We start from the raw sequence: 21,595 nt of genomic DNA, 5'->3' as shown, positions 1-21,595 counted from the left end.
TGGCTGCTGTAACAATAGTGGCCCTATGTGAGTTGCTGGATTGCAGATCCTGACTGCAGTGCCTCCCTCCTTGCTTTACCCTAGTACTGGTGGTACACAAGTGGGCAGCTGGGCTGGGGGCAAGTCCAAAGATGAGGGGAAGCATTAAGGGAGAAGGGGATGATGGCTTTTCCCCTGCTGAAGAGTTAAAGGTGAGAAATTCACACTATCCCAATGGAAAGGGAGGTATTGGGGTTTTACAGACACCCTTTCCACACTTTCAACAAGCAGCTGCTCACTGTCCCCCAGAGCAGAGAATGAGCAATGAAGCCACGTGCAATAGCAGCAGTGCTCCATGCAGAACAGCTTAAACTCACCCTCTCTGAAGTCAACGCATCCACCCTCACTGACTGTCACAGCTCATGCATCTCATTGTTTTTAATTCTCTCTTTAAGGACTTCCTGTTAACACTCCGGGTGATGTAAACCTTTGATTTTCAAACATATATAACACAAAAAGTACCTTTCTTTTTCGTTTTGCTTCTAGCTTTGCTGCACTTTGGAGTGATCTTTCCTGCTAACGACTTTCCTTCTGTCTTCCCATATGGGAGAGTTAGGATATATACAGATAACACAAAGAATATAAATAATACAGATATCATGTATAGTATATGTAAGTTTACTTATACACACCTACATATAAACATATGTTTATATATTTTGTATCTATAGATACACAAATACATTATTTTTCTAGGGGATGCAATACATTCTTTTTCTAGGAAATTAGTAACATTCTTTCTCTAGGAGATGTACAGCAGAAGCAGATTTATCAAGCCGGCTGGAAAAGAGAAGGCAGGAGTACCGTGATACAACACCTAGAACTGCCTTTGCTCTTCCGTTTGCTCTCAGTCCCCCTCTGCCCGCTCCCAGCTTTCTGAGGATGCGACAAGCCTCAGAGCCAGAGAACAACATCCTCGGAGGGTCGCCCTCCTTATCACCCCCCGTCCCCGTCCAATCAGGGCGCTGGAGGAGGGATGCTCGGGCAGGGATGCAGGGTTGCCAGGCGACAGCAGCGTCCCCTTGCCCCCCCCCCCCCCCCCCCCCGTGTGTACCCCCCGGGACCGGGCTGTGCTCTTGCCCTCGCTGCCGGCGCGGTTAAACAGCCACGGGGCCGGCAGCCTCGCAGCGTGCGGAGAGCGGCTCCTCTCCGCCCGAGGGCTGCCTGCCCAGCCCCGCTCCCCGCAGCGCCGAGGGCAATAGCCAGCCTCAAAGTTAGAGCTAGAAACGCAGTAAAGAAACAAGCGGTAGGAATCCGCCTCTTGCCGGCCCCTCCGCTGAAGAGCTGCTGCACGCGCCGGGTGCCGGGAGCGGGCTCTCACTCCTTGTCTTCCCAACTATAGATCGCCTCCTAATTTAAAGCTTTGCAGAAATCCTCTTTATCCGGAAAGGAGAGGAAATCTAGAAAGATGCCAGGCTGTGAAAAGGGACCCCAGTTCACAGCGCTGGTACCAGGCGCTGCCTGGCCGAGGATAGCCAAAGTTGCTCAGAGGAACGGGAAGCGGGTTCTCCAGAGCAGAGGGGAAGGGAACGGGATCATCGATTGGTGATCGCAATCCTTCCCTCCCGCTTCTCCTCCTTCCTTACCTCCGTCAGCTTAGGAGGCCTTGATGAGTTTCTACCGGGATCTGATCCAAGGTGGGGGGGAGAAAGTGTGACTGTTCCCAGAGGAAGCAGCTCACACAAGTTTGGGGGCTGAGACTCCCCGGTGGATCTTTAACGAGCACATCGGAAAGCCCGCGATGCCCGGGAGCAGCTGGAGACGCTCGCCGGGACCTACCTTCGTTCCACGGTAAGGAGCTGGGTACTGGTATCCCGCACCCTGCTTCCTTCATCACAAATCCCAGTCCCTGCACCCTGCGCCTCGGATTTGTGCATCTCGGTCCTCACATCCCTGCATCCCGGATCCCGGTCCTTCCATCCCACTCCCTGCAGCCTCGATCCTTGCATCCCGGGTCCCTGCAACCCGCACCCCCCTCCTGTGCTTCCGATGAGATGCAGCCGCTGCCCGGGGGATTGCGGGTAGTGCACCAGGGAAAAAGTTGAGAGTAACGGTTTGCGAAGGCTCCCACACCTGCAGAGGGCAGGTGGGATGCAGGGGGAACCCTATAGTCCTCAACTATGGAGGGAGGGGGGAAACGGGTAGAAAGGGGCTGGATAGCCCAGGGCAGAGCAGCTGTGTCAAGATGTTGCCCAGAGGTTTCTGCTTCCTCAGACGCAGGCTTTGGGGGTGAAGGGAGGAGATCTTAAGCTTGCGATCCTATAGTCTTCCCTTAACTGGGGTGGAAAGTGCCAAGCCAGCAGCTGGGAGAGCCATGCTGGATACCCAGCTCATGTCCCTGGATCTGCTGCTGAGAGAGAGGTAGGGAGCGTTAAAGAAACTGGAAGTGCTTTTGCTCCTCCTGAGGTATCTCCCCTGCAGGGACCTGGCTCACTACAGGATCCTAAAATTGGAAGACTCCAAAAAGAAAGGAGAAATTAGCAGGGATGATAGAGCCAATGTAAACTCTCCCTCATATATTCCTGTCTGTCTGTCTATGTGAGTATGCATCCAGCTGCATAGGTATACATGTGTGCTTCTAGAATTGTTCGTGCCAATGTATGTGCCTTGCCTACGTCCCTGTGTATCTGGGTGTGTATGTGTGTATATCTACACTCATGTTTCTTTGGATGCATAAAGGTGTATTACATGTATAGATTCAGAGGAATGTGGGTTTATTTCTAGACAGTGTTTAACTATGTAGACATAGAGATGTTTGGGTATGTATCTTTCCTGTGTGTGTCAGGCACATGTATCTGCTGAAATACACATGTGGGTGTGAGAAAGTGTATCTATGCCACTGTGTAGGTAGGATTTGCGGGGGGTTTCTCCCCCAGGTCATTGTAGGGTGTCCATGGATCATTTTGAGCATACATCCCTGTATTTCAGCAATCCTGATGAAAAACAAGCACTTCTTGAAAAACAAGGCATCTTCCCAATACTGCATTGAACTCAACTGAGGATTTGCTGGTAGTTTGTGAGTTCTTTGGCTTTTTCTTGCTTTATGCCACCTGCTGAAGATGATTTTAGTTCATTTTTTAAATAATTCAGTCAGCTTTAAAAACATCTCAGCCTGAAGACTGTGAAAAAAAAAACAGCCTGGGACACAGCCTGGTACCTATTTCAGCTTGCATAAGGATGTCTTACACTGATTAAATATGCAAGAAAACAATTTGAAAAGCACACAGCCCACTTGACCAAATCCATATTTTAGGGAAATGACTTCTCTCATTTTCTTCCACTACACCTAAACTGTTACGACTCCTTGTGCCATTGTTTATGTTCATCAATGCAAATATTACAAGCAAATGTAACTTCCCCAGTTACATTGGTGAAAATTGCACATTAAACTAATTTATTTGCAATTAGGGCAATAGAAAATCTGTACTTTTTAAACGCTCACTCTCTGAGTGAAATCAGTAATGGTCCATGCAAATCCTGCTTAATAAACTGATGCCTTGTAGAGCAATGCAAGCTAATTTGTCCTCTTCTAGAATATTTATTACTTCAATTTCTGTGGCTGTTTTTGTTTGCTCCTTTTTTTAAAGAATGATGCCGTCCACTGCTGCTCTCAGTATTTCTGGAGTCCTGCTTTATATATGGAATGTAAAACACACTTCAAAGTGGGAAATCCACTAATTGATTAACTGCCCTGTAATTTAAAAACAAGCAAAAAAGCATTGGTATCAAGTACATTAAACCAAGACTTTCATCCTGGAGCTAAGATGGTTTTCTAATCACTGTTGATGTTTGTCTGTGTTGCATGTGCTGATGACCTACTTATAAGCTTCTACAAATAAAGTTTTTTAGGCAAATGTTGACACCTTGTCTAGGAGTAAGGTTCTAATTTTATCATTGAAAGAGTGAATCTAAAGCAAGATGCAGGGGTGAAGTATTTTTCTGGATTCACTTAATGTTTTTATACTTAAGTAAGTAAATTGTGATGAAGCTAAGTACTAAATCAGACTGGAAAGCCAAAACAAAAGAAATACATTAGAAGCAGTCATATCATTCAGCTCAGTGGTCTGCATTGCATGAGCACAATTTGGAAATGCTGAATCTGGAAGTAAAGAAAGTGTAAGGAGATGTTTAAGAAAAAGCTACTTGGATGCTTTGTGCAAACACAACTCTCCTGCGGAAGTGTCCTACAGAATGTGAAGGTCGCAGAGTCCCATATAAAACACTATAAAACCTGAATGACCTGGTTCTAATGTCACTTATGTAGACAAATTGCAGTTTTACCTTTAAACCTCATGGGCTAAATTTTCTGTTGGTCTACAAGAATTCAGTAGTGTGTACCCACCAAACATCTGGTTTAGCAGTGTGATTTGAGAATCCAGCCTAAAGCTTTTATGGGGTGTGAGAACCTGTCTATGAGGCTGTTGAACTTGCCAACAGTGTCCAGCTGAAGGGACTTCACTCTCTTTTCAATTTTTGAAAGCTGTTTCCAAAGCCCTGTAAAATGCTTACCAGGATTTCTGCACCTTGTTTCTTCCAGCTTGTTCTACTCCGGTTATTGATCAGCTAGTATTAATTTTTCTGGTTGACATCATGCTAGGCATGCTATTATTTTCAGGTTGCCACAGAACAACACAGAGATGCTTGACACACTCCAAGATCAGACAGCGTCACTGTTTGTGTGTGAATATGTCTAACCACAGTAAGCTACATAAGCTCTGATGGAGAAAATCATGTAATATTGACTGGCTTTTTTTGTCTGCTTGTTGATATAAAACTGACAGCTCGTTTAAAGCTTAATGAAGAACTTAATCTGGGTCATAGAACTGAAGAGAAGATTGTCTTTTGCTCACTACTAGTGTGGAGAATAATGTGCTTGGGTGTCCCTGGGTGGAGGGGTATCCATAACCAACAGGAAGGGGTGACCAGAAGGATGATTTAGCCACCTCATCGCAGAGCACAACTGTGGTGGACCTGGGCTCCAAGGGTGGCAGGGAAGGAGCTGTGTACTGTCTTCCTAAATCTCTGCCTGTGACTGTTCCAAGCTATGAACTTAATAAGGCCAACTTTCACCGTGATAATCTGGCCCTAAACTGGCAGAAAAATCTGAGACATATTTCATCTTATAAAAATACAAATTTGCTTAAAATTCATGAGTTTATTTTAGTATTAGGTGTAAAATGCCAAAACCAAAATGGAATTCCTCCTGTGCACAGTGATGTCTGGGAACAGCCTCAGTGCAATTGTCAGGTATTCCCACTGACACAAAAGCAGAGTTCATTGTTAGAAGTACTTTAACTATTACAGATTTGTTCAATAGGTTCCTTGTTCAGGTGAGCCCAAAATCCAATGTGTGACATAAATGAATTTGCTGGTTTATCTATTGTCTTATGAGGTTTCCTAGATTTTATTTCAAGAACGTTAAGGTTTTCAAAAATACTGCAAGGTATCTGCTGTCTTGTTTCTAGCTGCCTTTCCACAGCAATGCAGCAGATTTTCATAGGGGGTAAATCACTATGAACCTATTAAAGTCAAAAAGAAGAGAATTTACTAGAGCTATAGCAAATTACACAATAAAAGGCTGCAGAATCATATTGCTTTTATCTCATAGTGGCCCTCTCAAATACAAAATGATGTAGTTGGAACAATTACAGTGCTATTGTTCATAGCTATGCTGAGATTACGGGAACATTTATGTAGTTAGCAATTGTACTGCTTATATAGGAACATATGGGCTCCTCATGTAAATCAGTGGGTTGTCTCAAAAACCTAAGTAACAGTGTAGCAGCTTTTCCAAACCTTCCGAGATGCGATTTATCCACATGCAAAGGCATGAGGCAGCCTTCCTTGTGAGTGCTTTAAAGTCTGGCAAGTGGCTTGACTTTGATAGTATTGATGACCTTGACCTTGAAAGTCTCTTTCCCAGCACATGCGAAGGGATACAGGGTGATGACCAAGTATATAAACCATGTCAAATATGGAACAAGCAGGGTGTTTATAGTGGGAATGATTGATGAACGTTTCATGGGTGAAATGGGAACTGGGAGCAGTCTTTTGGCGGATGCTGTGAGACCTTGAAATTCTCCATTGGAAAAGGGAATAGAGAATAAAAAAGTTATGAAGACAAAAAAGAAGACTGAGGAAAAAAAGATCTGTAAGAGACTAAATGGGAAAAATAAAGAAAAGAAAATAGCTTAATAGCAAGGGAGAGAAAGAGCAGTGAAGACTCAGATGAGTAACCAGGCTGGGAAAAAAGAAGCAAATGGAATAGTAAGTCAGTTGTGAGATGAAGAGATTGTAAAACAGGTGAAGTTGGTGAAGAAGACACTCTCATTAAAGAGATTAGAAACTATCCTGAGACCAAACTAACATGGCAAAAATATTGTAATGGAAGTGGTAAATGTAAATTTTATCCAGGCAGAGGACTGCATTCGGACATATTGACTGCAACAGAGATGTAAGGAACAGTGAGCTAGCAGAGAAAATGTCTAGAGCTGACTCTTTTCCATGGTAATTTGAAGTAAGAAAGATAAAGAAGACAGGTGGAGAGATGGAATGTAAAAGAATTGATCCATGGTCACCAAGAAGTCTTACCAGGTATCAGCACACAGTGAGCACACATCAACAAATCAAGCATATCCTTGAGGAAAGGAGAGAGGTGAAACTTTCATGTACTTCAGGTAAAATCCAGAGACAGTGCAGTAGAAGCAAAGGAGGCTCAAGCAAATTTATGCTAAGGAAATACAGAGATTGTCAGATTCCAGAGCAAAACCAAGCAATTGCAGACAAGGAAGAAATTCAAAAGCTCAGTGGGTGACCACAAAGTCAGGAAATTTACAGGTCAGAACCTATATTAGATTAGTATGTTAATATGTTAGAATTAGTATGTTAAAAGGAAGGTATCTGTGGGAAGAATGATGGGTATGTCAGTTTACAGTATCCCTGAAGGAGTAGGGTGCCTGAGAGGATGGGTGCTGAGAAGGACATATAGATTACACAAGTGAGAAGAAACAGGACTGCTCTTGAGAAAATGAGGGGTGCTTGAGGAGAGAGCAAAGAGAAGAATAAAACAAGGAAGAAAAATGAAAGGGCTGGGACTGCGATTAAATCAGGAGAAAAACATAGGCAAAGGCTGGAAGCAGGGACAGCCAAAAAAAAAAAGAAGAGGAGAAGGGGTGGATGGTATAGGGAAGTCACTTCCCACTGGTACAGAGGGGGAAGCAGGGCCTGGGCTAGTCATGAGGAAGGAGGTGAAGTAAACCTGAAAACTGTGTAAAACCTTGGTCTAGCAGAAGGCGTGCTGGTAGAAAACAGCAAAAAGTGTGCAGGATGAAGTGACTGAGAAATAGAGCAAGAGGCATACATTAGCTTCCATTCCCATGGAAAGCTCCACTAACAAGTCCACATTCAAATCAGGGACAATTTTTGTGTTACCTGAATGTTGCATCTGAAGAGGTTTAACATAACTGCATGAAATGGAGCTCTGCAAAGCCTCAGCCTCTCTGGTTTGTGGTGGCTAGCCCTCAAAAGCACATGTTGTTAGGCTGAGATACTATCTTGCAGTCTGCGAGGGAGGATGCTCCAGGCAATTTGCAGAGTCTGAGAATTTGGCAGTACTGGGACTCTTCTCCAGAATTAGACCTGCAAAGAGTCTGGCTGAAACAAGTGGCCAGCAAGCGGCTGCCTAATTGTATGGTGTGACTCTGTAAACCTCTTACAGCAAAACTAGCATGTCAGATGCCAAACCTAGCATGCAGGGACACTAGAGGTTTGCAGCAGTCATTGTACACTGTGTGCTAAACCAATGACCATTACAACAACTTAAAAGGTTTAGGATAGAACACCATTTGAAAAGGGTTTGGAAATCTCACACAATATTGTTTCATCCCTAAATTCTTAAAATTTATCCCTAAATTTATTCCTAAAATTTTTCATCCCTAAAAATCCCTGAATATTGTTTCATCAGTGGTGTGGCTTTCTGCTCCACAGACATGTAACAGTAGGGCTAAGATGGCACAGGAGTTGTGGGAATAAAGTCCTCTGTTGTGGGAATAAAGGGATCCTGTGGGCTAGATACAGTCCTCCGTGGTGAAGAATGTGGCTAGTGTGTTTGTTGAGAGGCTCCTTGATCATTCTTGACCTTGTCAACCTTGGCTGTCTTGCTACACATAGCAGTCCTTCACCATTTTAATGTACAGATCAGCATCAGGATGGTTGACATATATATCTTCTATACATATTTGAGATACATATATATTTTATATAAAATAGCTGTGATTAAGGCTTCTTAGATCCCATACATACTCCAGCTTGCATGTGCCATACCTTCCTGGTGGGAGACTTGCAGCTGTGCTTGAGTGAACATTTCTACATGTATGTTTTATAGGAGGTCTTTTGGCTAAGCTGCCTTTTGATCTGGTGCTTACTGCCTAGCATATTCTGTATTATTTTGTAATCATTATATTTTTATACTGTTAGTAATTTAATTCACAGTGATTGCATCATCCAGTGAAGAAATAATCAGGAAAGCATGAGAAGACATTGTTCTGCTAGTGTTTGAAAATATTACCTTACATTTGTGATGCGCAGCAGAAATTGGCTACCCTGCTGTTAGAATCACAAAGCCAGAAATCTGATAAAAATCAAGAAGCAAATTTGGAGATGTTTCCAGAATTCATAGAATGATGTGTTCTTTTGCTCCTCACTTCGGTGTCTTGTCATGAGAAAACAGATAGACAAAAGGATGGTGGCAAAGATAAGTATATTGTGCAGCAAGAAATGTAGAATTTGGTTCTGAGGGGTTAGAACAAGTAGTTTGGATCAGCTCACATGGCTAAGAATTGTCTAAAATTATATTTATCTGCAAGGACATTTAAACATTGATATTTTATATGAAAATATAATTGATTTTAGCATGATGAGGGAGTTTTCAAAAAGCCTCATTACAATTTTTGGGGACATACATTTATTTGGCTGTTGAGTGTCACCAGTTGAGAATATGATCATAAACTTTTTGGCTTTTTATGATATATTTTTAATAGCATTTTGCTAATGTTCAGTCAGTCAGAAAGACACCTTCACTTTATGTTAATTGACACCTAATTTGGTTCAATTATAAAAGATTCTAGATGTTTCAGTACACAACAGATGAAAGATCATGATTTCACTTCATAACAGATGTACTTCATCAGTATTTAATTCTGCCTTGCAGAAAGCAGGGGAAAAAACACTGACATGGAACATCAATCCAGTAATATTGGATCAAACTTCAGCAAAATTGTGTGAAAAGGATATCTTACAATGTTGGTCTGCACAGCACATTATTTGCATAGTCAATAATGAGTGTCTGCTTTTCCTCATTATGGAATACTTGTCCACAAAATGTTACTACAGAATGACATCTTCCTAAAAAAGAATAATAATAATTAAAAAAAAAAAACTTTTTACTAGTGAGTGTAAAGAAAAATATAGGAATCTTCTTAGCATTTTTTTCCAAACTCTGTAAAAACACACTAAAATACACTTGTCAAATCTACCTTGCAACTGTTTTCAGTGTATTCCACTGGGATCTCTTAATTGTGTTTGCTCGCTTCCTTTCTTGCAACCAGCAGGGCTGTAGAAGAGCTCTGACATAAACAGACAATGAGATGGACAGTGCATTTCCTTAAAGAGGTGCAGTCCCATTCTACATGGGACTCAAGCAGTAGGTCAAGTTATCAGGCAGGTCTTTGCTCTCAGATGTTGAGAACAGGGTAGTAAAATATAAAAATAAATATGTATAGAAGATATATATGGTAATATAAAAATAGTGTGGGAACAGTAGATCAATACTGAAGTCTGTTTCAGCCAAATACTCTGAAACCATCCAGCACATGCTTCTTTATCTTATGATTATTACAGGATACATTTACCTTGAAAAAGAACTTTTTCTTCATAAGTAAGAAACAAGTCTTGAAAGCAGAACAAAAACGACTGCTGTTTTAGTAAAAGGAACATGCAGTCCATGCCCTTTTTCATCCATTCACTTGTCAATGCGGCTGTCAATAAGGATGTATTTACATATGGCTAATCCCACAGTTGATTCATTAATATGATTTTACGAGTGAAAAGGGAAGATGACCTAATGCGGTAGCTCCAGGAGTACAAATAAAATGAGATAACTATCAGAGAATAATAATTTTGCTTTCTGAAGTGGGCGTTAAATCTCCAAGAAGAGAATAGCTCTGCTTAAAACAACCTTTTCTTCTTCACTCAGAAGTGATCTCCAATTAATTGTACAGTTTAACTGAACTTTGCTTCCCTTGGTATCCTAGGAGAAAAGCTCTGACAGGCTAAGAATTTTAACCTGTTTGTAATGTAAACTGAGTATACTGGTGGTGGTTTTTAACACTCCAAAAACTGTTTGGGAGGAAAAAGAAATAAATAACAAAGCTTTGATCCTCTAAGCAAACAAAGAGGGGAGAAGGAGGTTAAAAGAACCATCATTTGTGAAAGGCAGAGAAGGAAAATGTGGGGAAAGCGTCTCTGTTTTAACAGTTTCAGATATTGGTTGAAGGTCTATTGGAAATATTATGCAATTCAACAGCTTTATAGTCACTCTGGTGAATAAGGAAAAACAGATTTCTTTTTACTGTTTCATTTACAATTTTGAGATTTCTAAGGACTTTGAAATTCTCTGTGATATCAGCCAATCTGACCAAGATTTTCCTGGAAGAAGATATCCAGGACAAAGCTTAGAGATTAATGCTAATACCTTTACTATCAAGCTCAGATAAACAAGGAAGGAAGGAAGGAAGGAAGGAAGGAAGGAAGGAAGGAAGGAAGGAAGGAAGGAAGGAAGGAAGGAAGGAAGGAAGGAAGGAAGGAAGGAAGGAAGGAAGGAAGGAAGGAAGGAAGGAAGGAAGGAAGGAAGGAAGGAAGGAAGGAAGGAAGGAAGGAAGGAGAATCTAGTCTGGAAGTAATGCCAGCTCCTGGGAGCTGGTAGGTGACTTGAAGCCCAAGTTTCTTGGCCAAAGGGTGAAATGTGAATTCAGGAATCCAGTTGTAGCAGCAGGGAATGGTCTGACCCAGTAATATCCTGTTACTTTCTTATCCATGGGAGATGTTCCCACTCCCTGAAATGTCACTGGTCTAGGTATGTCAGCCAGTAAGTAAGAAGGTGGAGTCAAGCCTCCACAAGCTCCTTTCAATCTGCTTGCCTGTCCCACATTCAACATTTTTAAGGAAGGAAGCAAATAAATAGCTCCGTTTAGACCTGGATACCTTAATCAATGTCCAGGGAGCAGCTGCAGAGAATAATAGTTTCTTAGTCCCTGTGATTTCCTGGCAAGGGCACAAGGTCCCAATTAGAACTTATCGTGAATAGGTGCAGTATCCATTAGGATAGAAATGGACAGAAAGAGGCCTTTTTTATGTAAGCTTCTTCATTTTCAAAGATTGTAGACAATATTCCACCATCCTGAATGCAGCATGTAGAGTTCCACAGAAAATGACACCAGTAGGGACTTCATCTGATACATCTCTTCCTCCAAAGCTAGCATAAACTATTTCTAAGTCTTTATTAACTGATACTTGTTGAATGATTCCTTTAAAATCTGCAAAAACAGAGATTTCACAGCCTCCTGCAACAGCTCATGCCTGTGCTTCACTGTTCCTATGGGCAGGTCTCCGAAAGTTTGATTAAATCTGACTTTTTGCAACCAAACCTTTCACTCTTGTCCTCTCTGCTATGGAAATTAAAAGCAATTTAGTACTTTCTCTTCCATTCCATCTTTTTATACAACAAAGGGTTTAGAGTTTAGATTAACGCTCATTTATGTAATGTTCCAATCAGTCAACTCCTCTTGATTCAATAAAATAATTGCTTTATTTTCAGGCAAGTGTTTTTTTTTTTTTAGAATCTTGTTATTCCTGCTGTTTTCTTTTGGACCTTTTCCAGTTGTCCATTTGGACCCGTATCCAGAAGATGAGTACAGCTGATGAATGGCTTGACTTCCCTTGTCTTGAATGCAACAGTCCTCAAAGAAATTCTCTGTACTATTTCTTTGTTCTATGTTCCAAGCCTCACTCCAGCCATCATTTTGCCCAAAGAGCCCTCACAGAACCATAGTGATGTCCTTGTCCTGTCACCCTCCAATTTGCTACACTTTTTCTTGACTGCTTCTGGTCATTTCTGGTTCACAAACACATACAACTCCAACCAAATAATTGTCAGCCCTCACGTCCACATTAACATTTCAGGAGAAAATTTCTTAGGTAGTTTGAAGAACTTGTTGCTTTCTCTTTGCCAGAGGGATCTGCATAAATGATGTCTTCTATTGGTTCAACTATTATTACACAGGGGAACGCACTGCTGCACTGTCTAGCATATATCGTGTTTAGCATGTCATATGTTTAGTATGTTTATTATGAAGTGACTACCATGATCACTAACTTCAGCCAATATCCTGATTGCCCACAAGTTAGAGAAAATCTTCATGGGAGCATCAGTAGAAGGGAAGCCTCCAGCCTAACTCCAAGCATAAATATACCAGTGAATGCTGCAGAGCTGAGTGATGGATACAAACAAGGGATCGGTATTCATTTGGATATTCCAGCTATATGTCCATGAAAAGGCAAAAGCTGCTTATGCTTTCAGGATCATAACTGTAAAACAATGCTTCACGAAGTCTCAAATGAGAAGTTCGACTTTGCTGCTGGCAAACCCACACAGAGCTCATCTACATTAAGCCTGATGAATGTGGCATTAGGCAAGAATCCAGAACTCCATGCCCCCTAGACACACTTTCTGCCTCTCTTGTTTAATTTCTCTTCTTTTATTAAGACTCAAACTTTTCCCTGGCCAGCCTAGAACATATCCCAAACTGGTTAGGACACGGATAATGTCAGAGGGGTCTTAATGAGCTGCCACAGGTAGTTGCCCAAAAGGCTCCCTAGAGAACCCTTTGCAGCTGTTAGTTTCATGCTTATGAGAGTAGTAGTTACTACCAAAACAAAAAAGAAAGCCTCATAAAGGAAGCAAAAATTAAAATAAAAAGCATTCACTCAACTCTCTGTAGCAATTCAAAGAGCACCTTAATATTGCAACAAAAAGGTCCCCTCTAGCCTTCAAACTCATCAACATGTTTCATTAATATATCTCAGTAAATTGAAACATATCCAGTCCAAACCATTAGCTCCTGACCATTAACTTCCACGCCTTGAATTCTCACTGAACAGGTAAGCAGCTATTTTAAAGGATGATATCCTTCTGGTGTGACTCTATCAGAGTACAAGCCACCATTATACATCAGTAGTTCCTTTCCTCCACCCTCTGTCTGACTCAGTTACACGGGGACTGCTAAATAAACACTACTTGGATGCATTGAGAGAAGGGGAAGCTTGGTGTCCGTGGGTGAGAGAACGTTATTACAGTCTGTAATAGAAAGACACAAGGAGGCACATCAGGCAACCGGTGGGATGGATATTGATGTTTTTTCCCTCCTTCTCATGGTAATACATGCATCCAGCATTTAGCAATCATAAATACTCATCTGATATGTTGTCTCTTGACCCTAGATCATGATAAGTAAGTTGAGTACATAAGATATATTGTTTCATCACAGCCAGCAGAGCCTTGTATTGTAATGCCTTATTAGATAGTCAACAGTGTGTTCCCAAGGCCTTAAACAACATCTTCCATGTAAACAGCCATCTATACTTAGTCAACAGGAGTCATAACAGTCCTGTGTTAGAGTGCTGCAAGTTTTTTTGCAACACTTTCTTAAAGTACCGAGTAATAGGTGGTCTAGCATGTCTCTGTTGGTTCCAATTTATAACAAAAGTAAAAGTAAAAGTAAAATTTATAACAAAGTAAACAAAAAGTAAAAAGTAAAATTTATAACAAAGTAAAACAAATATAAGTATTTTCAAAAACAATAGCACATTTGGAGTCACTGTATTTATCTTTAGAGAGTAAGAGCTACAAAACTGAATGGATTGAGGGGGATTAAAGACTAGGCTAATTGTTCATTAAGCAACCTAAGACCAGTTAAGTGTGCTAATCCATTCAGTATTTTTTCTGTTTGTTTCCATTATTATCCCTGCCAGAATTCTTTTGCATGAATTACTTCACCTATGTTTATTTATTAATAAAGGAATTCACCTGAAATGAAGGTCTTCAATATTATAGTCTTTTCCCAAGGAAAACTTCCATGACAGCAGTAGCAGGACTTCAAGACATGGCTGGAACTCTCTGTACTGCTCTTTTCCTAAAATAAAACATAATCTCTTTCAGTAAGATTAATGTGAATGCATTCTCAGTCTGTACCGATTCCAGATACTCTCCAGGTTTAATTAAGACATATTATTCTGCAAAATTCTGCATGGGTCTATGTAATGTCCTATGAAAGTGGCCGTTATTGTACCTGGCCCAAAAGAATTGTTCTAAAATTGATTACTGATGGCTGACTACTATTATGTATTAATTTTTACATTATTCTGATGTGTAATTGACTATCTATTTGCCAGATAAGTAGAGAATGGAGAGTTATTGATAGCTAACTTGATTATCATGTCTTCCAAGTTCCAGAAAGCAATGGGCTTTTTTTCAGATCAACTACCCTTAAATATTGACAGTTTATGGCCCCTGAAAGAGGAAAGCCGACTCACCATACAATTATTCATGTAGGTATTACCACAGAAATGAGCAGCAGGCCAGGTAGCAGTTGAACGGAAAAGGATCTAAGGCTAAAGAAGGTCAGAAGCAGGGCTTTACTCAACATCATGGCACCATATTATTGTGAAAAGTGGAAATTTCCTACTGGAATTAATAAATAGGAATATTGTCTGCAAGGTATGGAATGTAAACATTATTCTCAACCTAACACTAACAGGGACACATTTGGACTGTGGTACCCAGTTTTGAGAATTATGTTTTAAGAAGAAATATAGAGTCCAGAGAATATCGACAAGAAGACTTAAAGGTGTGAAAAAGTAGATTTATCACAGGTAAGTAACAGACTTAATTTGTCACACAGAAGCCTAGGCCTCAGGAGAAGCTTTTAATGGTGAAGGAACAGGATAAACTTCCTGGGAAGTCCAGGAAGTTCCCATCACCATAAGTGTTTAAAAACAAGCTAGCCAAGACATGAGTTAGATAAGACATAAGTAAAGTTGATCCTGATTTGGATAATAGCAAAGGAAAATCAAAATCTTTCAGGGTCCCTTCTAATCCTCTTCTTCTCGAAGTGACCTGAGCATCACTCAAAGTTCCTACCCCAGGATCTTACAACATAACACTTTTTATTGCAAACATCTATCTTCCCAAGAGGCAGACTAGATACCTGGCAGCAAAACAGTGCCTTCACTGCTGCTTTTTGAAGCAGAGGCAGTAAGAGCAGAGTGCAGCATGATTCTCTTGGGGAAAAGGGGAAAAATGGACCAATTTCAGGAGCAAACAAGGTTGTTCTGCAAGAGAAAAGGAAGCTCTGCCATGCAGAGGGAGGTGATGTGTGTATGCAGGAAGATAATGCACAAGTCTGTTTAATTCACACACAGACTCATTACAAGTGCTTATTCAGTTCCTGCTTTACTCTAGGAGCAGCAGCACAGTGCATCATTTTTAATACAGACAACAATATAATCTGTCATGTAAAAACTATTATAACAGTCTCGATTCTTACTGTACAGACTATGCAGAAGTGTGTGTGCCTACAAAAACCAGCATTAAATGAGGTCTAATATTAGGTCAACAGAGAAACAACACAGTAAGGAAGAGCACGATTTGCACTGTCAGCTTCAAATTCTACTCTGCATGTTCATAAGCTTTTATACCCTCACATGTAGGCAATGCACTATATAAGGTTATAAAGTAATGTATGGATTTTGAATATTTGCATAAGGAAATGAATGCAGTAAATCTATTGACGTAGTCAATGTAGAACTACTGTAATTCTAATGCTTTCTGCACTGCAGTGATGATTATGAAACTAGTAGGTATTTTATGTTACTAACTCAAGGCATCATCTTTAACAGATACTCATAAAACACACTGGCAAAAGCACAAACTGCAGAAACATGAGTAAGAAATTTGTTCCTTGTGTTCCAATATGTTCCCTAACGTAGACAAAATTTTAATACTGTTACCCAATAATTATTTAATCAAAAGTATATTTAAGGAAAACCTGAAATAACTGAGAGATTTCAGTTGTTAGAAATAAAGGCCCAATCTTCATGGTAATTACTAAAGCAGGGTTAGAGTATATATTATAAGTGTGAGATATTATTGAAATTCAGATAATTCCTTGGAAATTTTACTGCTGATACAAAATGCAAAAAAAAAAAAAACAGAAAGAAGATTTTTCAAAATTAATAACTCTTTCCTAAAGAGAAATAAAAGATTGTCACATTCTAAAAGGACATTATGATTTGTCATGAGTTTGTGAAAAAAAATGGATTATTCATATCATTGATAGAAAAGATATTTAGACTAAATTATACTCTTTTTTTACCCTGAGATTTTTGTCCATTCAGAAATTACTATGTCTTTCATCATTCAAAACCCCTCAAATATTCCTTTTATCCATCCTAAATCAGGCAAAAAATAAAAAGATATTGATTTTTCATACAGTATAAATAGTTCACGAACGTATAAAAATTTAATTCAAGATTCAGTGGGTCAAATCCTAGGCTGTGATAAATCAGGAGCAAAGTCATCAGAACTGCTCTATGTTACACCAATGCTGTTCAATTTGTCAGGTGTACCTTCAATCATTTAACAGCTTCAAGAGATCAATAAGGTCTGCAGTTTCAGATGTTCAAATGTCAGCCCACTTGCTTTCCATACCCTTATTCAAGCAGCAGAGAGGACTTTGCAGCAAAACCCTTGCATTGCAGTAAAGAGTTACCTTCAGGCGTGCTCACTTAGCCTAATTGAGACTGGACACTGAACCAGTGGGAAGCTGCTGAGGAGATGATGGTGTGAGAATATGAGTCATGAACATGCTATCCCAATCCCCCAACCAGTGTAAATCAGTGTAACTGCACCGTTACAAGCTCTGAGGACAGAGACAGCTTGTAAATATGCGAAATATGGGGATTGTGCAACATAAATAAGGCAGGAAGAGACAATTCAGTGTACCTCCTGCCCCAAAGAAGAGCCAAACTTATTGTGTCACTTCTGAAATAAAAATTATTTTTCTCTTGAAAACTTCTGATGGTGGAGACTCCACAACTTTCCCAGGCATCATGTCCTTTAGGATGAGAACATTTTGCCTAGTATCTAGCCTACAAATCTATTTGTGCAGTTTAAGTTCATTTCTGCTTTAGTTAATGACTTAGCAAAAGTTGTCCTTTCATCTTAATTTCTCAGATCCTGAACTTGATGAAGCTGGCATTTCCTGAGTAAACAGTTATTGGTAGCACTACATCCTTGGTCATTGCTCTTCACCAGGGCTTGGTCTTCTTCAAAAAAGTTACATGGAGGCAGCAGACTTGGCTAAACCTCAGGTTCATGGGTATTTCTTCACCAAGAAGATTCATGACAGTGTTTTCCTGGCCCTGTGCTCAGCCTCCACTTGGTGCTAGAGACAGATCATTTCTCTTCTGAGAAGGAAGGAAGGACCTTTCTACTGTCAAATGGCCAGAGATACGTACAGACTTTTCCATGCCTATTGCCCTCATTACAGAGTGCTGGCCTTACTCTAAGGCCTGAAGCTCTTCCTCCAATCTTGCTGTTTCACTGCAGGCACAAAGCTAATAGCATCCTTCAGATGCTTCTAAGCCACTTTCCTCCCTGAAATTTTCTAAGAGCCTCCAGACTATGGAGAGATTGTCTATCAATCAAATTCCTTTCGGTGTCCTGCATCTTCAGGACCTGGTCCTCTCTAGTTTCTAACACCTATGCTGATTTTTTCCAGAGTGACAGCAGAGAATACCTGAAATTACAAAACAGGCTTATTTTCTCATCTCAGACACATTCCTCTGGAGTAAAACTACAATGCACTGGAGGACCTTTGGGCCTTTGGATGATCTAGATCTGTGCCTGGCACATAGGCAGTTGTGTCCTCACTCTTGCCCAGAAGTCTCATGCTGTCTGTAGAGCTGGGAACCTTGTGCCCTGAGCCCTTAGGGTCATGGTGTGACTCCAGCCCAACCAAGTGTGTGGAGAGCAACTGTAAAGGCTTGGTTGATTGCACAACTATGCTAATTATTTTGCCTTTAGGTCTGAACTTCATATCTTTTAGTCTCCCTGCAAACTCCTTGCAGTTAACCAAATAATTGCATTTCATCTCAGACACTTCAGACCTACATCACATAAAACATTTTTCTAAGCAAGTAGGTAGCCCTTTCCACTTCAAATCAAATACATGTATCTGCACTGAATCCTTCTGTGTATAACTAATACCAGCAGGGAAGGTAATATTTAATTTGCCTCACATCCCTCATAAAGACCAACACTGCTCTGATTCAACTCATATGGCTGGAAGAAGAAGAAGTCTCTCTCCACTGCCCCTTCTATGAGATAATCTCCCTTTCACCGGGTCAGGAGGAGCTTTAGAACTTTGAGGGTGAGGGAAAGGAAGTATCTGTAATATGTTGCACTTTTTACCACTTCTTTGACTATCCAGGAATTAGGACTTCTTTTGGTCATTTCACTCCACAACCTAATACTTTGTTCAAATCAAGGAAAAGAAGCATCTCAGAGTGGGGTTTAGTTCAGCAGATATAGCATGAGGACAGACACAGCCACAGTGTGGAGGTCTGCATATTTGGAAATTCATATTTCATGATAAAAAGAATTCAACTTTTAAGGAGTGATTCAACTGACCTCTTTTAGACATCTATTGTAGGAAGAGAGGAATCATGTCCAAAAAATGTTTTGGGTATATTTCCATAAACTGAATATAAAGGGACTCCTGAATAACTAGATCACATGTAGAAACATATAACCTGTTTGATTAAAAGAATCTAACCTGTCTAGGGTAGGAACTCCAGTAGTCGAGGCTCAGTTTTATGTAGGTTTAGAATCATAGAATCAAATAGGTTGGGAAAGATGTTTAAGATCATCCTTTCCAACCATTACCCCAGGACTACCAAGACCACCACCGAAACAGATCATTGAGGGCCTGGTCATAATTTTAGTCAGAGCCTGCGCTCTACAACTGACCACAAAAAAAAATCATGTCAGCAAGAGAGGAAAACCTGGGTGTTGCTGGTTTTTCTCTGGTTTTTGCCTTCCCTGATCCGTTTCTGCTAGTGTCTGCTCTGTATGTCTTCCAAAAGAGAAATCCCTCTGCAGCACAAGATCCTCAGTAAGAGGAAGGCAGAATGTGTGTGAGACCCTAAGATACCATTTTTATTATTTGGAGATAAGTTTATCTTGCAGAGGGAATTTTCTCACCCAGAATTCAGAGTTTGCATCCGTTAAAGTTTCAGAGGGCAGAAAACTCCCCATCAGCAGGAGTAAATTGTTGCTTTTTGTGGTAAAAATGTTAAATATCAGTGGAAAGGCAAAGTCTTTTTATAAAACTTGTCATCAAAGGACATTACCAAAAGGATCACGATATATGCATTATTATACCTATGCTTCCCTAAGTGCACACTGATGACCTCTGTCAGAGACTGACAGACATGGGCTATGAAAGTCTCTGTTTTAACCCAGTCTAAAGTTTCTTAAGTTCCTAGTACTAAACTAAGTGGTTACTAAACTTAGTAACTAAGTGACAGTGAAGACTTTAAGTGGGACTTAATAACAAGGAATTCTTTTCCTTTGCTTTATACAAGAGACCAAGCCAGAAGGTGATTATGGCCCCTGTGCCTTTAAAGTCAGTAAACATATGAATTAGCTATTCATAATCATCAGGGATGCAAAATAAAACTGTGTTGAAGTGAGGAAAAATATTATTAGAAATCCAACAGACATTTAAGTCTGGGTTCACTGTTCATCTTGATCTTGTTGATTTGAAAGATTTGCATTTCAGACCTTTCTGAAAATATTAAGTTACTCAGTCAATCATCTCATAGTGTCAACACTGCTCCAATATTAAAGTATTCAAATATGCAAACTCTTCTCAGTTTACACACCATGCGTATGTAATAATTTTCATCTTGGTTATAATAAGGACCAAACCAACAATTTTCTAAGCAAAAAACTTAACACTCTTAAACTAAAACACTGCTTCCTGTTCATAAATCTGAATTAGGCTCAGAGCTTCTGTGGTTTGAGTGTGGAGGAGGTTGCACTGCACAAATTAAAGCAAATACACTTCCTTCCAAGCGATGCTGTCAGAAAGTGACTTCTGCTAGACTCAAGGTTTTTGTGTAGGGGCGTTTGCAGTATCATAAATATCTGCTCTGCCTCCTCTAGTCAAGAGTTCCTGAGACCTCGGGTCGCCTGATTTCTGTTTTGAGCACAGATTCCCTGACAGGGTTCTCCAGAGTTTAGTTTAGTTTAAATTCAGTAACTGGTGGGTTGAGTTCTTTCTTTTCTTTCTTTTGCCTTTGCTCTCTTCTGTTAAAAGCTGTCATGAATTTGAAGCTCTCTGATAAAAGGCTATACTTCACCCTTTCTGCATAAAACAGCATGAATCTGAGACTTACAGCCCCCAGGAGTGGATACTCATGATTTCCCTTATGTACTCCTTTCTCCTCAAAGCTACCTTTTATTCTTCCTCCCCTGCTGCACTTTGCAGTGTCTCTCATTCTAAGATTGGCTCAATTAGACCTAGGGGAAGTCTTTCCTGAGCCTGTCAAGGCTTCCTGGATTTCCCCATGTACCTTGCAGAGATATCCTTACCTGCTTGATTTCCTCCTCTCTAAATCAGCTGACTCTAAGCCCCCAAAGACAAGACTATTAACAGGATCAGTTCAAGGCCATTATAACATCCATCATCTGTTAGATGGGTCTTCACCACAGTCAGAAATATAATCATTTCCTTGATATGATTTAGGTTAATGTGGTTCATTCTTTTACATATTCAAATTGTCCTACTTATTAGTTCAAGATGGTCCTTCTGACTTTGAGTGGCATAACCAGGTAATAGCAACAATTACAACTACGTTCCCCTGCTGAACCTCAAGAGGATAGGCCATCTGTATCATTCAGTCCTCGTAGCCTGGGTTGTATTATATGCTTCAGGATTCAGGGACTTGGGGAAGTTTTTCCCCTTTTTACCACTTTATATTCTATTTTTGTATCAAGGTTCTATAATACCCCAAACACATTCCCTTCCATCAATATCTGTTAATGTGTCAAGCAACCACTGGACCTATGGAGGGACTGCACATAGTCCAGCTACCAGTATCTGCCAGGATGATGCAGTTTCACTAATGGCTTTGAAGATTTGTTTTTTCTTCTCTAGCACTGTATTAGAAAACCTGGAATTTAATATTAAAATATTCCTGTTTAGCAATGCCTTTTTTTCCTAATGTCTTTAGAGCTGAAAATATCTCTCCAGCATGAAACTGAAGGTTTTTCACTGATTTTCACTAAATAACTTTGGAGTTACTGCTCCATAAACATAAGGGAGCCAGACCACATTATGCTTTTGTAGCATCTGAATTTGCAAATCCACCAGCA

At 40.3% G+C, this 21,595-nt stretch overlaps 1 protein-coding gene across 4 annotated transcripts in view; it reads left to right on the top strand.

Moving 5' to 3' along the window:
• The first annotated feature begins 1,081 nt into the window (after positions 1-1,081).
• GRM3 (glutamate metabotropic receptor 3) overlaps positions 1,082-21,595 on the top strand; it is a 105,374-nt gene continuing 84,860 nt past the window's right edge. Inside the window, exon 1 of one of the 4 annotated variants that reach the window (XM_062631941.1) lies at positions 1,082-1,830. The gene's annotated coding sequence lies outside the window, so the exon portion shown is untranslated. Of the gene's footprint in view, positions 1,831-2,269; positions 2,401-2,424; positions 2,578-21,595 lie in introns of those variants that run through there. The other 3 variants (XM_062631944.1, XM_062631943.1, XM_062631942.1) reach the window with 3 other exon arrangements.

The sequence above is a fragment of the Pezoporus occidentalis genome, unplaced genomic scaffold (assembly GCF_034315485.1).
Source record: "Pezoporus occidentalis ecotype Australia unplaced genomic scaffold, CSIRO_AGI_Poc_V1 ctg38, whole genome shotgun sequence".
Taxonomy (NCBI): domain Eukaryota; kingdom Metazoa; phylum Chordata; class Aves; order Psittaciformes; family Psittacidae; genus Pezoporus; species Pezoporus occidentalis.
This window is presented reverse-complemented; position numbering and strand designations above follow the sequence as displayed.